The following is an 18,312-nucleotide window of genomic DNA, read 5'->3' on the forward strand; positions in this document are numbered from 1 at the left end:
ACTACAAAAAATAATTCTGTAGTCGCTTCCCCTTTCATTCATTCATTCACCTTTAAAATACAGTGGTGCCTCGCAAGATGAAAATAATCCGTTCCGCGAGTCTCTTCGTCTAGCGGTTTTTTCGTCTTGCGAAGCAACCCGCTTAGCGGATTAGCGCTATTAGCAGTTTAGCGGCTATTAAAGGCTTAGCAGCTTAGCAGCTAAAAGGCTATTAGCGGTTTAGCAGCTTAGAAAAAGGGGGGGAAGTGAAAAAAATTGCAAGACTCGCAAGACGTTTTCGTCTTGCGAAGCAAGCCCATAAGGAAATTCGTCTTGCGAAGCGCATTGAAAAACAGAAAACCCTTTCGTCTAGCGGGTTTTTCGTCTTGCAAGGCATTCGTCTTGCAGGGCACCACTGTAGACAGTCACTGGCAAGCAAGTGTAGCCTGCTTTCTACATATCATGTTAACAAGGCTGCACATGCTCAGTGGTAGAATTGAGGCAGGGAGCAGCCACCATTATGGGCAACTGGCTTATTTTACCTCAGAACAGGTGATTCCTGTTGCCACCTTTCTGGACGGCCCCAAACCCTCAAGAACAGGTTAGTAGTAAAGTTTCCCTGGAGTATTAAAAAGCAATTCGAATTTCCTCAGTGCTGTTAAGTTCCTTGTTAGGAATTAAAAAAGGAACAAGCTCCTTATTCATGTACTGCTGTGTGGGGGTTTTTTTGGGGGTTTTTTGAGAGTGAGTTTTATGTTCTTCACCTCATAGAAGTCCTTTGCTGTTGGTCTCTGCAGGGACCCATAATGAAGAGTGTTGATAAACAAAGAAACATTAAGAACAATACAAAACAACAATACTCCCAAGTCAATGGGGTTATACATGCTATACATTTGTGTTCATGCCTTGACACCATATCTGTGTGTAACGCTCTCTGTGTGGAGCTTTCTTTGAGAAGGCGTCAGATTACTTTTTGTAACAGACCGTCCAATGAAAAATGGAGTCCGCGTGTTGTCTTTGTTTTTATGTTGCATTTATGGCATTACAGTGGTGCCTCGGGTTACATACGCTTCAGGTTACATACGTTTCAGGTTACAGAATCCGCTAACCCAGAAATAGTGCTTCAGGTTAAGAACTTTGCTTCAGGATGAGAACAGAAATTGCGTGGTGGCGGCGCGGTGGCAGGAGGAGGCCCCATTAACTAAAGTGGTGCTTCAGGTTAAGAACAGTTTCAGGTTAAGAACGGACCTCCAGAACGAATTAAGTACTTAACCCGAGGTACCACTGTACTATTTAAAGGTCTGGGCCCAGGTTATGATGGTTCAGTGCATGTGGGGCAAGGGCCCATTAGTGAGATGGGGAGAACCTTTAATATTGTGGCATGTGAGCGGCTAGCTGACGAGGATAATGTGTGAGGTACTAAATGCCGGCCATGAAATGGATGGTGAGAGTGAAGTTGGGTGAGCAGTTCTATGAATAGGTGGCTCTACGTTACGCTGCCTTGTAATGCTTTGTCTTTATTTTCATGGATATGGATACTGTTTATGGATTTGTAGCTGCTGCTGTTTAAATGTACATCATTTAACATTGCTTTTAATGTTGTGCTCCTGTGCTCAGATCCTGCTCATGGGCTTCCCATGGGCCACTGCGAGAACAGGATTCTCGACTAGATGGGCCACTGGCCTGATCCATCAGGCTCTTCTTAGGTTCTTGTTGTATTTTGGGCTTCTCTACACCTACCCTTTGCCCTTCTCTTTCCAGGCAGAGGCCTGCACTATCATGCTCCGTGTCTTAGCGGTGGCCTTTGCTGTTTTGCCTCAAGCTTCCCCCATGAAAACCCATCCTTTAAAACTGTTTATCTCATTTAATTTTCTTTTTTTAAAAAAGATTTTATTGGGTTTTACAATTTTATGTTCATTGCAATACATATTATCTCATAAGGAAGTTAGAGTATTAAGAAAAAGTAAGAAAAAAGAAAAAGAGAAACAATTCCCCAGCTCCCACCCCCCAACTTCCCTCATCTTCCCCTTCTAGTTTGTTACATTGATTGTTGTATTCTGTGTGTATGCATACTATTCCTTGTTGTTACATTGTCATTCTCCATTTTTTAAATCAATAAAATTGTGAAAGTGAATAAACCTTCTCTTGTTTAATTTTCATGATATTTGGTTTGTATTGGTATTGTAAATTTGATATAAGGTGACCTGCCTTAGCAATTATTATAGAAAGGCAGGCCAGACACATGTAAAAACCCTGATACCTTTTTCACATTGCTGGGCACCTTCCCCTCCAGATCAGGTTCATTCAAGTCTTGCTCAGTGGGCTCTCGGGCTAACTGAAATAGGACCATGGGCATAGCCAGAATTTTTGTTGGGGGGGTCAGGCCTTTGTTGAGGGGGGGGCAGAACCTCAGTTAGCTATGTATTTTTATTGTTTTTTATTGATTTAGGGGGGCAGCTGCCCCTCCCTGGCTATGCCCATGAATAGGACATAAAGTTTCAAGACCTTAGCAACCCAACATTATTATATCCTGCCCAGCAATGGAACGTAAGGAAAGTGTGTAGTACATCCCACAACAGGTTTCAGGTGCATAACAGAATAAAGGTATGATTTTGCTTCATATAATCTAACGCTCTGTCTTGTATTGGTTGTCCATGAAGAAAACTGAATTGCTGCCTTCTTTGGCTTTAACTTTCCTGTCAGTTCATTCTTGGGTCTCTGTGTGCATAACGTGCATTTGTCCACTCGCCTTTTCTCTCTTTGCTGGTATGACCTTTTCCAGTTGAAAAAGGATTTTGACTCAGGAGGCTCTGTTTCATTTACGTGACATACAGCACTCCAGTGCAGCAGGGACAAGTTGACATTCGTAAAATATCTAGTTGTTCCGGTGCCCACTGGAAATGTCACCCATTGCTAAAGCAGCCACATTTAGGCGGTCATCTTCCTTTACATTCCCCATCTACACACTGTACCCACTTTGTTTTTCAGTGGTTCACTGGGATTCTGTCTCCCCCTCTCTTTTCTTTTTTCTTTCTTCCTTTCTGAAAAGAGAACTTACCTAAGGATTTTTTTTGGGGGGGGGGCTGTGTGTGTGTTTTGCAAGTGTTGCATGCGCGCAGATATTTTTTTTTAAGCGAACTGCTGTCTCAGTTTATTGAGTATAAAACTGAAAGTCTCTCTAAATTAAATGAGTTTTTGTTAAGCAGTTGGCCACTTCCCAGCATCATGTTCCAAAGGAAACTGGCAGCTGGCTTGGGAAAAAAAGAACCAGGATTCTGGCATCAACCAACTGACGAAGGAGTTCCCCTGGCATTTGTGACTCATTGCCGTTCATATTTCTTTAGCTGGAGTAAGCCCCCCCCCCCCCAGCCCAGGCTCATTTTAGGGGATGATGAAAGCAGCAACACCTCTGGCATCAAAATGACATTTGATGTAAGCAACAGAGAATGTGCTATGAAATTTTAATAAAGTGATCTGTCTTTAGCATACGTAGGGTTGGGTTCACCATTCTGCTATCTTATGCATATTTATCCCTGAAGCTGCCTTATACTGAACCAGACCATTGGTTCACCTAGCGCAATACTGCCTCCTCTGACTTTCAGCAGCTCTCCACCATTTTGGGCAGGGAGGTGTCTCCCATTGCCAGCTGCCTGGAGATGCTCAGGACTGAGCTTGTTCATTCAAAACTTATGTGCTTAGTCACTGAGCTATGGTTCTTCCCCACGTTGCATGTTGCTCCACTAGCTCAAATAGCAGAAGTCAACCTTCTTACAGCCCATTGCAGTTCTTGTTACACTGAGGATGGGACGGGACAGGGCAGGGCAAGACAAGGTCAGAGGATGAACAAGTTTATGGAGATTCATAGCCAGCAGGAGCAGACACCTGTTTGCTCAGAGTCAGGCTAGTGAGCAAGCCTCACCTAGAAGCTTTTATTGGGCCTGTGGCATGTCTCCTGATCTTCTCTGCTCTATTGGGGAAATAGATTTCCTTGCTGAATGTGACTGGTCTCCCATTGGCCATTACTGGGGATGGAGCAGTGCGAAAGGCGAATACTTGCCTAATGTGACAAATACGCTGTTGTTCTTGCAGGGATAGGGAACCTTTATCTTTGAAGGGCTGTATTTCCTTGATTTATACTGGACAGTCCACCCATCATACATTTTTATTAGTTATTCTGTGATGGTTCCCCAACATTATTGCCAGTGCCTTTTGGAGGGGCACTCTTGCACTATAGTGTAAGGAACGCAGGACAACCCCCCCCCCCCGAACATTTGTAGTATAAAATAACTACTAATGGGGAGATGATTGAACTACCAAAATGGGGGCTCTTGAAGGGAAACTAAGTGACCAGAACCTCATTATCCTTGTCTAGTTGGAACTTCTGCTTTCCTAGATCTGACCAAATCCCAAATCTAGATCTTAAATCCAGATCTGGTACACAGCCTATTCCTGTTCCCCACCTCTAATCTGAAGTGGCATGGCATATCAGAGCATGCAGTTTCTGTCCACGTGTAGATCAGCCTACACTTATGCTCACAGCTCTGAAAGAAAGGTTTTCCCATTATACTTTGCTATATGCATGAAATCTCCCATGAACATTGGCAATGTTTCTAGCTACCAAAGGGTCCAAATTTAAAGGCTAGGTTTTAATTAATAGTGATGCAAGTGGGCTAACAAAGACTGCCATTATAGCAGTTTCTTTTATGGTGCCATTAAGTTGACAATACCAGTATTTTAATGTAATTTTTATGATTACAATTACATATTAACTTCATTTTATGGGATTGTACGCAATGTGGTTTTATGGAAGCCTAATGGTAAAGTTCAGCCATTTCTCTTGTGTTTTAAAGGGTGTATTTATGCTCGCATGAGATTAAGTGCTAAGTTTCTTCATTTGTGGAACTGTCCTTGGATCTTACCAGCAACAGAACAAACCTTTACTGGGAAGTGGACACCTAGAACCACATACTGATGGATGCAAGACCCACAGAAATGTAGTGGCAAATTTCCCATTATATCACTACAGCTGTATGAGTGAGCAGTGCTTTTAGATCAGCCTTCCCAAACCTAGTGCCCTCCAGTTGTTTTGGACTACAAGTCAGTTCAGCCCCAGAAACCGTTTTAGATGACGGATAAATCAATTAACTATTTGTTGTCACACTTATCCTTGTGAGCATGTTGTGTTCATTCAAATTCTTTCAGCCAGCTGGTTTCATTAAGCCATGGAGCTAATTTCAGCAGTGAGAGGTGTTTAATTGAAAGAGGCTATTAAGTGTCTCCTGTGCTAAATAGCACTTCTGTAGGTGCTTTGCTCAATGCTTTTTGAGCTTTGAGGTGTGTTCTTTCACCTGCACCTCTCCTACCTCCCAGCATGTTAATAACTGATAAACTGTGTTGTTTCTACTATCAACAAGTTGACTTTAGTTATTTTTAGATACTTTGTATTTTACTGTGTGTTTCTTCCTGCTGGGCTATCCTTAACTAGAATTCCAGCACAAGTTAACTTCATTTAAAGTGCTGCCAGTATTTTGTGAGAGTAATTTAAGTGCCTACTGGAAATGCACATTTGTGCAATGAAAGTAGTTTTAAATGATCTGTCACCCTAGCGCAACAAATCTACTTTAAAAAAGAATTAGACTGTTTGCAGTTAAGAAAGTGATGGGGAAATTCATTGAAAAGGCTGGAATGAACAAATGATTGCTGGGAAGATGTGTAAATATCCCACAAGCTAATCAGGATGAATGCTCATTGCTTGCAAACAAATTGGAATAAATGTTCAATAATGACCAGTTCTTTGCATAAACTTTGTGCAAGCAAATCAGGATGAATGCTCAATAAACAGGTTGTTCGGAGAAGCAGGTAGTTGTTAACTGGCCAACATCGTTATCTCTCAGCCCCTGTCAACAAGTGCAGGACAATATCAGAAGAATCCTGGGGTGGTATAATGAACTGTTCCACTTCAGACTGCAAGTGGCTAATCTCATTTTCCAGGGCTGGAACCTTTCTCCCTGAGGTGCTAGTTTTCTGTCTGAAAGGCCACAGCATGCCAGAAAATCCATTATGTTTTTAGACAGATCACTGGGTAAGCGAAAGCTTCCCTTGCTACAATTTGCTTGTAAAACACAGCACAGTGGCACTAATATCAAGTTACTCACCAACTCCAACTTTGCACCTTGAAGAGGAACATGTGAAAATCCAAAGGGTTTTTTTTAACAGGATGTTGGAATGTTACACAGTATTTGCACGAAAGCAATTAAGCTGTTTGTAAACATGCCTTCCCCAGCTTTTAATTTAAGGAGGACAAAGAAAGTGCTTTGTTGTTCTTAGCAGGAATTTGAGTTAATTCAAATGAGACAAACAAGCAAAACAGTGTTTCCTCTTTACCTAATGGGTGTTCAGATTAAATCTGAAAAGGTCAGGGTTTTTTGTTGTTGTTTTAAATCAAATTGCTTAAATTCTTCCACTCATTTTCTTTGGCTCAAGTACTTCTCCGTCTTTCTCCTCTCTATTTCTTTCCTCCCTCCTCCTCCTTCACGTCCTCATCCGGCTTTGAGGGAACTATTGTGTTCAAAGCACCTTTAGCCATAGAGACAACTCTTGGAACAAGAATTTCACTTTGCTGCCGGCTTGTCACTTGTGATGAATAAGCCTTTGCTGGTTAAGTGGCAGTGACACATCATTGTGGCAGCTTTTGCATCGCAACAGAAAGATAATTAATCTTGCTATCAACATTGCTAAACTGAGGAAAGCTCACTCATTACTTGATTCTGTAAAGTGGCTTTGTGTAAGGTGGGAGATCTCTTATTTAAAATGTGTGAGGCGTCTACTTCCTGTGACTTTAAAATAGAACAACTTGCTTTGTAAATCAGCGAAGGTAGGGAAATACATAACCTAGGATCCTGACAAGAGCCCTGCTATATCAGGCCAAAGGCCTATGTTGTCCAGCATACTGTTCTCAGATGTCTTTGGGAAGCTTGCATGCAACATCTTCCCTCCTTGTGATTTCCGGCAACTGGCATAAAGAGGCATGCTTTCTCTGACAGAGGAAGGCGAATATAACTATGATGACTTGTAGCAATTGATAGCCACAGCCTCCATGAATTTGTCTAATCCTCTTTTTAAACTGGCCAAGTGTACAGCCATCACTGCATCTTGTGGCCGCTAATACAGTGGTACCTCGGGTTACATACGCTTCAGGTTACATATGCTTCAGGTTACACACTCTGCTAACCTAGAAATAGTGCTTCAGGTTAAGAACTTTGCTTCAGGATAAGAACAGAAATCGGGCTCCGGCGGTGCGGTGGCAGCAGGAGGCCCCATTAGCTAAAGTGGTGCTTCAGGTTAAGAACAGTTTCAGGTTAAGTACGGACCTCCGGAACGAATTAAGTACTTAACCCGAGGTACCACTGTACCTTATTTGGTATGTGAAGAATACCGTATTTTTCGCTCTATAACACGCACCCGACCATAACACGCACGTAGTTTTTAGAGGAGGAAAATCCGTAGGCATGCCACCCATAGGCATTTCCTCAATAACACACACAGACATTTCCCCTTACTTTCTAGGAGGAAAAAAGTGAGTGTTATGGTGCAAAAAATACGGTACTTTCTTTTGCCTTGAATATTCTAATGTTGAGATTCATTGGATGGCTCTGGGTTCCAGTATTTTGTGAGGCAGAAAAACCTCTCTTCATCCACATCATGCAGAATCTCATACATCAGGAACTGTATTTTTTTCTTTGCACTGTAGGTTAGTTTCTACACATACTAACCCAATCTGTCCTCAATCCAGGCAAGCAAGAAATGTTATAGGAGTTGACAGACACATTTCAGCCAAGCAAAAATACTCAAGGAGAGGGTAAAGCGAGGATGGTGAGGGATGTGGTCCAGGGAGAGTCCTGAGGGCCATGTATTTACTTGCTTGCCCATCCCTGCCTAGAAGCAAGTCCCATTGAATTCAGTGGAGCTTACTTCTGAGTAAACATATAGATGATTGCTGTGTAAGACACATACGTCTTCTAGGCCTGCTGAACAAGGTGCACATTTATTTGGTCATTGTATTGCCAAAAATGTTATATCTATCTATCTATCTATCTATCTATCTATCTATCTATCTATCTATCATCTTTAAAGCCCTAAACGGCCTCGGTCCAGTATATCTGAAGGAGCGTCTCCACCCCCATCGTTTTACCCGGACACTGAGGTCCAGCACCGAGGGCCTTCTGGCGGTTCCCTCACTGCGAGAAGCCAAGTTACAGGGAACCAGGCAGAGGGCCTTCTTGGTAGTGGCACCCTCCCTGTGGAATGCCCTCCCACCAGATGTCAAAGAGAACAACAACTACCAGACTTTTAGAAGACATCTGAAGGCAGCCCTGTTTAGGGAAGCTTTTAATGTTTGATGTATTACAGTATTTTAATATTTTTTTGGAAGCCGCCCAGAGTGGCTGGGGAAGGTATAAATAAATAAATAAATAAATAAATAAATAATCATCATCATCATCATCATCATCATCATCTATCTCTTGGGGTTTTTCTTTTTTTTAGACTGTGAGCCACCATGAACCTTTGGCAGAGGGACAGATTTTTAAAATAAAAAAATCTAAATAAGAAAAATCTAATTTTATCCAATACTTGGAAACTTTACAACCATTTAAGTTCACTGTGTGCTGAGGAGATCCATTTGTTAGCATTTGAGCTTATTTTAGCTCCTCACAATTATCAGGAGCTGCCATAAAGGAATATTGTGTTTGCCAGGCTATGATGTTACAATTTATTACATTTTTTTAACTTCAAAGATTGCAAGTTAATCGATATTTCAGAATTTCTACATCCATATATAGTGATAAAGCAATGAAGAAAGAAGATAGAATCTTACCACCACCACTCCTCCTCAGCTGTCTTTTCATTCATTCCACAGATAGATTTTTTTTTTTTTTTAGAAAAAGAATCCTGTCCTTATATGAAAGGCCTGCTGATTGAAGATTAAAGGTGTTAACACTTGGTGACCTGGCTCTGTGCCAGCTGGATAATTACACTCTGCCACTCTCCATCGCACTGTAGTTTTCATTATTTAGATGAATTGTTCTTCACGTTTTGTCCCAAATGATGAGAATGGGCTTCCTGTCGGAAACCTTTTATTACCTTAGATATGTCTCTGACACCTGCTTTTGACTTGTTTCTAAAGGCATTAGAGCTGATTCAGACATTTGAGGCATGGGGGCAAAATATGTGGTATAGTCAACCACTTTCAGAAGGCAGATTCAAAATGTATCCAATGAAAAAGCACAGAAATACAAGTAATCCGTGACCAATAAAATCAAAATGGAAGGCTGGCATTGCTATTTTGAGGAAGTTTCCCTGAATAAAAATGACTTCAGCATGAGCCAAAAGCAAACAACAGTCAGTGCTTGTTTACTATTATATAGGAGCCCTAGCCACATAACGGGCACCACCATACTACATGCCCAGCTCTCAGTAACCCCTTAGTCGACGTAAAGGGTGGCCTCACCACGAGGGCCTCTTTAGCTGACCAGGAAGGTGTGTAAAGGAAGAGGCAGTCTTTCAAAGAGCCAGGTCCTCAAGCTGTTGAATGCTTTGTAAACTAAAAAAAAGCACCTCAGACTTGGCCTAGTAGCAGATTGGCAGACAGTGCAGATCCTTTAACAGGGCTGCTGAAGAGAAAAGCAGGCTATAAGACTTATTTATGGCATGCTCACTTTTAATGTAGAGGGCGTTATTAAGGAGCAATAGCACTTAGCATGACCCCTTCCCCAATGCTTACAAATAGTCTCTGAGTTTGAGCCTGTATATGCTTTCTAGAGAATGAATGAATGAATCACAGAATCATACAGTTGTGGAGTTGGAAGGAACTCTAATGGTCATCTCGTTCAACCTCCTGTGATGCAGAAATCACAGCTAAAGAATCCCTGACTGATGGCCATTCAACCTCTTTTTAAAAACATCCAACGAAGGAGAGTCATCCCCCACCTTCTGAGCTAGTACGTTCCACTGTCAAACAGCTCTAACTGTCAGAAAGTTCTTCCTAATGTTTAATCAATACTGCTAAAACAAGGTGCCAACCCGGTACCTACTCTAAGCATGTACAGCCTATTTGTGTGCATAGCTTTCCACAACTATGACAAATTGGTGGTAGGGGAGTACAGTATTCAGAACTGTGCACATGGTTGGAGGAGAGGAGAGTATGGTAGATTGTCCCATAAATCAATATGGCAAAAAATATATATGCATGGCAACAATGTTAAACAGAAAGACGTATTTTATGGCATGACCTGTGGTGTAGTTGTTAAGAGCAGTAGTCTCGTAATCTGGGGAACCAGGTTCGCGTCTCCGCTCCTCCACATGCAGCTGCTGGGTGACCTTGGGCCAGTCACACTTCTCTGAAGTCTCTCAGCCCCACTCACCTCACAGAGTGTTTGTTGTGGGGGAGGAAGGGAAAGGAGAATGTTAGCCGCTTTGAGACTCCTGAAGGGGAGTGAAAGGCAGGATATCAAATCCAAACTACTATTCTTCTTCTTCTTTCTTCTTCTTCTTCTCTTAATTTCGTTTGGAGTCATTGGGACTGAGCCCCTCTGTGAGGGAGGCCAGGGGCTAGCATGACCTGGGCCTGAGTCTCTGCATGGTCCCCCAGAATGTCTTCAACCCCACACTAGCAAAAGGATAACCAGCCCACCAGCTCTGTTCCATTTCCACAGAGGGCGACTCAGTTGCTCCTGGAACGCTCACAGATTCCTTTTTCTTCAGTGACGTGGTGCCATCAAGGAATAGCTTTTCAACTTGCTTATGCTTTGTAAATCTTATTTAGGAATTTTCTTCATAAGACTGCTTTGCATAGGCTGGCACTTACCGGTAGTTGCAGAGCTTAGCTAGCAGAAGGCCAATCTGAGTTTGTTTTTCTTTTATGTCTCAGCACCTCATTTTTTATTTATCTAATATTTTTAAAAACATGTTGACAAGAGTCTTTGTAACACGGGAGAATATAAATTGAAATAATTTAATAAATGAATAACTCTTTGCTGAAGGCAAATGCTAGCCTAATATTTATTAAGTGGCAGGCTCTTTCTTTCCATTTTCTAATTTGCTTCCTTCCCATTTATTTTGATGTCCTTTTTGTAACCTTGGCTTCACTGTGCATTGCAGTGAAACATGTCCCAAGAGTTGGAGTATGTGGCTACCTGCTTTCTATCCTCATTTTAAGGGGCAGGAGAATGTCCCAAAATATACTGCACTGCCATAGATACCCAAAATTAACAAAATAGATTTTAAGTAATTGCATCCTGTATACTGTAAGCCCCATACAGATGTGTCTGTGCAATTAAATAAATAATAGTTTGCTAACATAGTGCTGTTCCACACTTCTGTTTGTACTGTGCCTAGAAAGCATGGGTCTGTGCGATTTATTGTTTGCCCCATGACTTTCCCTGGAAAAAAACCCACTCTTTAGCACTGAATCTGAATAAACGGCAATTTGCAGAAAACCCGAGCCAAAGTGGCCACATTCAGATGCAATGGAAAACTGTTATTGCCTGCTATGTGAATGAGCTTGCATAGAATCATAGAATCATAGAATCATAGAGTTGGAAGAGACCACAAGGGCCATCGAGTCCAACCCCCTGCCAAGCAGGAAACACCATCAGAGCACTCCTGACATATGGTTGTCAAGCCTCTGCTTAAAGACCTCCAAAGGAGGAGACTCCACCACACTCCTTGGCAGCAAATTCCACTGTCAAACAGCTCTTACTGTCAGGAAGTTCTTCCTAATGTTTAGGTGGAATCTTCTTTCTTGTAGTTTGGATCCATTGCTCCGTGTCCGCTTCTCTGGAGCAGCAGAAAACAACCTTTCTCCCTCCTCTATGTGACATCCTTTTATATATTTGAACATGGCTATCATATCACCCCTTAACCTCCTCTTCTCCAGGCTAAACATGCCCAGCTCCCTTAGCCGTTCCTCATAAGGCATCGTTTCCAGGCCTTTGACCATTTTGGTTGCCCTCTTCTGGACACGTTCCAGTTTGTCAGTGTCCTTCTTGAATTGTGGTGCCCAGAACTGGACACAGTACTCCAGGTGAGGTCTGACCAGAGCAGAATACAGTGGCACTATTACTTCCCTTGATCTAGATGCTATACTCCTATTGATGAGGCCCAGAATTGCATTGGCTTTTTTAGCTGCCGCGTCACACTGTTGGCTCATGTCAAGTTTGTGGTCAACCAAGACTCCTAGATCCTTTTCATATGTACTGCTCTCAAGCCAGGTGTCACCCATATTGTATTTGTGCCTCTCATTTTTTTTGCCCAAGTGCAATACTTTACATTTCTCCCTGTTAAAATTCATCTTGTTTGTTTTGGCCCAGTTTTCTAATCTGTCAAGGTCGTTTTGAAGTGTGTTCCTGTCCTCTGGGGTGTTACCCACCCCTCCCAGTTTAGTGTCATCTGCAAATTTGATCAGGATGCCCTTGAGTCCATCATCCAAGTCGTTGATAAAGATGTTGAATAAGACCGGGCCCAAGACAGAACCCTGTGGCACCCCACTAGTCACTCTTCTCCAGGATGAAGAGGAACCATTGATGAGCACCCTTTGGGTTCGGTCAGTCAGCCAGTTACAAATCCACTGAGTGGTAGCATAGTCAAGAGGTGCATAAACTTCAAGTTTGCACCTCTCCCTTTCCTGCTCTTTGCATGCTAGAGGAGGAGATCAAAAACTTCTGATTTTAAACAAACCACAGTTTCCCATGATGTCCAAACCTGGAGAACTGCGGTTTCTTTAAACTGGTTTGTTAGGATGAGCTAGGCTCTGTTTGATCTTGTATTGTACTCATTAATTAGTATTTAAGCAAACCATAGACACCCCCCAACTCAGATGTCAGATGGGACTGTGATTAGTTTAAAGTCAGAAGTGGAAGTTTTCCATCTATATTGCTATACCACGGAAGACAATCGTTATCTTGAGGAGATTAGGGTGGTGCCAAGCAATTCTCCCTCTCATGCCCAGGTAATGCCTAGAAATCCTGTGAACCTGGGCTTTTAAGTTGTTAATTCTTTTTATTCTATAAAATAGTTGCTGAAGCAACTCTATATGGGAATTGTGATGACCTAGATTGACTTCCACAGGGATCTCACACTGACACCTGCTATAGGGAGTATCAGCTAGCTTTAGGAGCTATTTGTGATGACTTCCTGCCAAATATTAGTCAGTCTTTCGCTTTGGTGGGAGCAGACCAGCAGGGAAAAGGTATATAAGTCCCAATGGCACCCCTGCTTAGAGAGAAGCGGACACAGATGTTAGGCTGGCACAAGGGCTGCAACTTGGCTCTTAAGATTCTGTACCTATTCCCACACAGATGGACAATGGAAATTTCAGAACGCAAAATTTTCCTACAAAGGCAACACAAAGGGGTGTAAGATTATTTGCCTTTGCTTTTGTTCTTTGTATCTTCATCCTATGAATAAAAGCTGTTAAAGAGCAAATTTGGTGTTCTTTGTTGCCTACCTGAATCCAAAGGAACCACTGCCCATTTGGCAACACACCATGTCCTTCTCTAGTGCACAATAGCACCAGAATGTGCAACAATAGCAGGAAACCTCGATTTTCTTTTATTTCTGAACCTAGATATGATCTGTGCAATTTCCCACCTTGATTTTTCTTTGAAATAGCTGCATATTAAAACAGATATGGGGTTGCTATTGAAAATGGCAACCCTCCACTTTATTTTGTACAGCAGAGGCAGAAACCTCTGATCTAGGATCCAAATGCCTTTCTATCTGGCCCCCAGGACTCTCTGCAGGTCACAGCCCTCACCAGCCCTTCTTTACACCCTTCTTGGGCATTTTTGCCTGGTTGGAATATGCCCTTGAACTCTGATAACGCCTCTGCCTTGCCTGGGTGGAGGATTTTCCCTCCCCTGTTGTATAGTAAAGCATACTCCTCATCTATGTGATATTACATCATCATGAATTCCTTCCCCATTGGCAGCAGTCCGTGATGTGTAGCAAGGATGGGAAAATGCATGGTTTCATGACAGCACAACTTTGGGTGTTTTATCAAGGTGGGCAACATGGTATGGAAATGCTCTTTTTGGAGGCAGACCACAGGGAAAGTAATGGTTTTAGTTCAAGGACCACAACAGCGGGGGGCGGCGGCGGGGGGGGGGGAGTCCTGCTCATACCTTTTGTGCTCTGTGTTTGATCAGTAAGGGCACATGGGTGGGGAGGCGGGAGAGAGAGAGATTTTATTGATGGCTGCCCCAATGGGAGGTCTCATTGGGAATACCTTTGCAGGTATTCAGTGGTTTTTAATTGGCTTCTTTGTTTTTATTCTATGTATTTTGTTTTACTTTAACTGTTTTTTTTGGGGGGGGAGAATGGATGGGATAGAAATAAATGAATGAATACATATTGCTCTGAATGGCTGGAAAGTGAGACTTAATCTTGACAGTGAAGAAATGGCTCCCCTTGCAATTTAACGTTATAGAGATTAGTGAATGTTCCTATGCTGATTAAAATTTGTTCCTCCCTGCCCTCAAAAAATTTTCTGTAGGCCAATCGTTTGGTGAAACTATACAGAGACAGGTAAATGATGCAAGGCTGGGCAAAATTGGATCAAAGAGGCACTGTTCTTAAATTGGCATGCTTTAAGTGTTTCATGTCTGGATTGCAATCAAAGCCCAGTGATTTCAGCTAACATGGATGTCTCTATCAAACCCTTAGGATAATACTTTTGTTGTCACATATTATATTGTATGGGGTGGGGGGAAGCTGCAGATATTTAGTGCCTATTATATGCTTTTGGGATTGGCATATCAAGTACATTTTTAACATTGCTTTTTAATTGAAATAAGAATGAGCCAAAAATAGATTTTTTCAAGGTGCTGCATGTGGAATGAATTTCAAGTTGATGCTAAGAACTTCAGAAGTGTCTTGCTTCAGAATACCAAGGAGCCATCTAGTCTAGAATACCATTTCCAAGAGTGACCAGAAAGATATCTCTAGGAAACACCTAAGAATAGTTAAACAACAGCCCTCACTTGTTTGTCTCTAGCAGCTGGCATTTTGAGATTGGCTGGTTCTGAATATGGAGGTTCCATTTGCTTTCATTTCCTCTTTTTTTAATTCAAATCTTCACATGCTCACAAAATGTAGCCAAAACTGCATCTCTCACACACAAGCGCAGCAGCAGGGGAAGGGTAATTTTGTGGTTTACCCAGGTACAAACAAAATGTAGACAAAACTCCTCTGGGGGTACTCCCTCACTCCAGCAATAGCCCAGTGAGTGGGAAAATGACAACTGGATGGGAGGGGAATAAAATAGAGTACTGGGAAAAGCGGGCATAGGAAAAGACACATAGACATTAAAAGGATAGAGAGAACCATAATGTGTTCTGGACAGGTCATTTCTCAGTTCAGTGGGCCTCTTTCAGATGTTTCCTCCAGCCCTTTTGTCTATCCTCCTTGAAGTCCTACCAGAAATCACAGATGTGGACCATTGTGCATAAAAGCACATGCAGAAAACTCAGTTCAGAAACCCTTCTGTGTGCTTTAAAGGGGCAATGTGTACACAGCACAAGTCTCTTGCCTTCAGCCTGCTTTAGGGAGCAGAGCTCTGAATGTTCTGAATGGGTGTGCTCTGCTTCTGAATACCAGTTGCTGAAAACCCCAGGAGGCCAGAGTGCTGCTGTGCTCATCAGTCCTGCTTGTATTCTTTCCATAGGCATCTGTTTAGCCACTGTGAGTACAGAATGCTGGACTAGATGGACCATTGGATTGGCCCTTCTTATGTTTTTATGTTCTTAGTAAATGAGGGAAGAGGTCAAACCAAAGGATTAAAGAGAATTGATAAGAGAATCTTTGGCTGTTCCAACTCAAATTTCAGCAGCAGAAGTAAAGGTTGTGGGGCAGTCTCTGCATTGTAACCTGGCAACCTTAGACCCCAAACTTCCTTAGCTTAAGCTACCTAAAATACTGGTACCTGACAATAAATGCCATTGCTAATTTTTGAATTAAAGGTCAACTGTTGCTGCAACAGCATTCTACTAATTTATTTGAGTATGGTTGATTGGGCTTTCAGGTGGGTTAAGTTTGTCTAATCTAATTTAGCCTTTGGGGGATTTACAAGATCCCAGCCCTCACCCCTGGAAGGGAACAGAACCATTGACTTGCCCCCAGCCTTGGTGGATCATTGTCTGGTAAACTGCAATAAAAAGCAAATCTATTGTGCCTTTCTCTTGCAGTGTGAAAGCTGGGTGGCTCCGCTTTTAATAGGGCTTCTTCCTGAAACCTTGACTCATATGAATAGCTGGTTAAATGCAACAGGCTCAATGAAGTCGCTGAGTCTACTTGCATGAATAAAGATTCCAGAGCATCTTTCCTTGGGTGAAAAGTGTGTGAATGAAGTACCATTTCAGCTGTACTTCCAACCAGGGCACGTCCACAAACTTTCTGCTGAAATCCTAACCTTTTATACAAAAAGTTTTTTTGTCCCACTTTCATTGCGCCATAGTGCAAAAATGCCCCTCCAGATAGTAATAATGCAATGATTTGCTGTTGTTTAGTCGTTTAGTCGTGTCCGACTCTTCGTGACCCCATGGACCAGAGCACGCCAGGCACTCCTGTCTTCCACTGCCTCCTGCAGTTTGGTTAGACTCATGTCTGTGGTTTCGAGAACACTGTCCAACCATCTTGTCCTTTGTCGTCCCCTTCTCCTTGTGCCCTCCATCTTTCCCAACATCAGGGTCTTTTCCAGGGAGTCTTCTCTTCTCATGAGGTGGCCAAAGTATTGGAGTCTCAGCTTCAGGATCTGTCCTTCCAGTGAGCACTCAGGGCTGATTTTCTTAAGAATGGAGAGGTTTGATCTTCTTGCAGTCCATGGGACTCTCAAGAGTCTCCTCCAGCACCATAATTCAAAAGCATCAATTCTTTGGCGATCAGCCTTCTTTATGGTCCAGCTCTCACTTCCATACATCACTACTGGGAAAACCACGGCTTTAACTATACGGACCTTTGTTGGCAAGGTGATGTCTCTGCTTTTTAAGATGCTGTCTAGGTTTGCCATCGCATTTCTCCCAAGGAGCAGGCGTCTTTTAATTTTGTGGCTGCTGTCACCATCTGCAGTGATCACGGAGCCCAAGAAAGTAAAATCTCTCACTGCCTCCATTTCTTCCCCTTCTATTTGCCAGGAGGTGGTGGGCCCAGTGGCCATGATCTTCGTTTTTTTGATGTTGAGCTTCAGACCATATTTTGCGCTCTCCTCTTTCACCCTCATTAAAAGGTTCTTTAATTCCTCTTCACATTCTGCCTTCAAGGTTGTGTCATCTGCATATCTGAGGTTGTTGATGTTAATACAATGATATTGGCTGGTTAAGCATCTCAGAGCAATTTATAAAGCAGAATGATTTCCCCTGGGATAGCTCAGTTGCTAGAGCACGAGACTCTTAATCTCAGGGTTGTGGGTTTGGGCAAAAGATTCTTGCATTGAGGGAGCTAGGTGAGATTACTCTTGTGGTTCCTTCCAGCTCTACAGTTCTATGATTCTGTGTGTGGATGGTCCAATATAAATGAAGCACTAATGCACTATTACTGTGTCATTAACATGCTGCAGATTATACCTGCAGGAAACACCAGTTTGGAGGACCCTTGACAGGTTTATCTCTCGCCAGAAGGCCAGGCATGCTTAAGTGCTGGTGTGGTCTTTTGCTTCTCTAGTTGAAAGTAAGGTCAACTAAAGGACTCTGAAAGGTGAGGGTGAGGTGGTCCCCCCTTGTATTTTGGCTTCAAGAATAACAGGGCAAACATTTCTGAGTGCAGGTGGAGATCTTTCCTGGAATGCTGGAGAGATATGACTTAAGCAGGCCTGGTTTCGAGGACCTTTCTGCTGCTGAAATATGTGTCAAGACTTTCTAATTATTCTGATTGCTGCACACTGCCATGACCCTTTCTGGTGAAAGGGAAAGTGCTATATTATTTGTACACTTGCACAAACAAATAAATAAAAACCCCTCTACCAACACACCAGAATAAATCAAATTCACACATGGATCTACTGAAACCTTGCAAGTGGGTCTGCTTCTGCAATGACATTGGACCATAAGAACGCCTGAGGATTTAATCAATCAGCATTCTAAACATGCTGTATTAAAGCAGAATGTGGTTGTTCTGCTTTTCAAACATGAAAAGGATCGATACACTTTGGTTAAACGTAATGTATACATTTGTGAAATTGATTAATATTTAATTATAAAGAGGTAAATGAAAGTGCCTGGGACATTTAATGTAGTGTATGTTAAATCTGTCGTTATAAATCCTAGACTATGTATCCTATGCCCT

At 42.4% G+C, this 18,312-nt stretch overlaps 1 long non-coding RNA gene across 1 annotated transcript in view; it reads left to right on the top strand.

Annotated features, from left to right (window-relative positions):
• Positions 1-18,312, top strand: part of LOC308569800 — a 101,356-nt gene continuing 83,044 nt past the window's right edge. The window contains exons 1-2 of the long non-coding RNA XR_014000866.1: positions 1-65; positions 405-580. This is a non-coding gene — a long non-coding RNA (uncharacterized lncRNA). The remainder of the gene's footprint in view (positions 66-404; positions 581-18,312) is intronic.

Source organism: Podarcis bocagei, assembly GCF_964188305.1.
Source record: "Podarcis bocagei genome assembly, chromosome: 12".
In the NCBI taxonomy this organism is placed as follows: domain Eukaryota; kingdom Metazoa; phylum Chordata; class Lepidosauria; order Squamata; family Lacertidae; genus Podarcis; species Podarcis bocagei.